Source organism: Geospiza fortis, unplaced genomic scaffold (assembly GCF_000277835.1).
Source record: "Geospiza fortis unplaced genomic scaffold, GeoFor_1.0 scaffold114, whole genome shotgun sequence".
NCBI classification, from domain to species: domain Eukaryota; kingdom Metazoa; phylum Chordata; class Aves; order Passeriformes; family Thraupidae; genus Geospiza; species Geospiza fortis.
This window is the reverse complement of record NW_005054383.1, coordinates 1,475,629-1,476,714: the sequence shown is the minus strand read 5'-3', so window position 1 is coordinate 1,476,714 and position 1,086 is coordinate 1,475,629. Positions and strand designations below refer to the sequence as shown.

General features: G+C 62.7%; 1 protein-coding gene across 1 annotated transcript in view; it reads right to left on the bottom strand.

The window, feature by feature from the left end:
* PPL (periplakin) overlaps window positions 1-1,086 on the bottom strand; it is a 26,690-nt gene that overhangs the window by 11,801 nt on the left and 13,803 nt on the right. The gene's annotated exons all lie outside the window — the stretch shown is intronic.

Here is a 1,086-nt window from a genome sequence, read left to right as displayed (position 1 = left end):
CGCCCCCTCGCCAGACCCTCGTGTGCCTGCTCCTCCCTACCCCTGCTCCTCCCTGCCCCTCGACACAAACTCGTGTGCCTGCTCCTCCCTGCCCGCAGCCTGCAGCCACCCAGCCGTGCCTCTTGCGACAGCCACGGCAAGCAATTCCCACTCGGGCAGAGATGAGGAGGCGTTTCCAGGGCTGTGCCCTGCCTTGCCTTTTCGGAGGAGCCGGCAGCTGAGTTGGCTGGAGCTGCTGGCCCCTGTCCCACCCCTGTCGCTGCCGTGGTGGCTGCCGGCTCTGCTGTCCCATCCCTTTGGCCAGCCCTCAGACTGAGGTGTCGGTGGAGGGGGATGAGGGGATGCGGGCTGGGAACGGCCCGTGGCGGTGGGGCGTTCCTTTGGTCAGGAACACGCCGGGACAGCAGCTTGGGGAGCGTGAGAATGTGACAGAGCTGTGCTGTCGCAACATCCCCAGGGGGTGTGAGAGGCAGCGAGGCTGCGTTTCCCCCAGATCCCTCCTTCTCCTCCGCTGCAAAACCTGCTCTCCCACCGGGGCGAGGGCGACCTTTGCCTCGTTCCCCCTGCAGGAGCCACCACCACTGCTTGGGCAAACCTGCTCCTTCCCCCAGAGCCGCTTCCCCTGCCATGCCCCGAGCAGTGCTGCCCACCCGGGCCAGGGATGGATGGATGATGGATGGATGGATGGATGGATGGATGGATGGATGGATGGAGGGGTGGATGGATGGATGGATGGATGGATGGATGGATGGATGGATGGATGGATGGATGGATGGATGGATGGATGGAAAGAAGGAGAGATTGATGGAGGGAAGGGCAGATGGATAAATAGCAGGATGGTGGATGCACGGATGGATGAGAAGCAGAATGGCAGGAGCAAGGGACAGAAGGAGGGGTGGATGAATGGAAGAGTGAAGGGTGGAAGGGAAAGTGGTGGTGGTGCTACAATAGATGGGTCCATGGATGGATGGACGAGGGGATCCATGGATGGATGGATGAGGGGATCCATGGATGAACGGCAGGGTGCGGGCAGGGAGGCAGGAGCAGAGGCGCGGCTAGATGGAGGGAGGGAGGGAAGCACGGAGG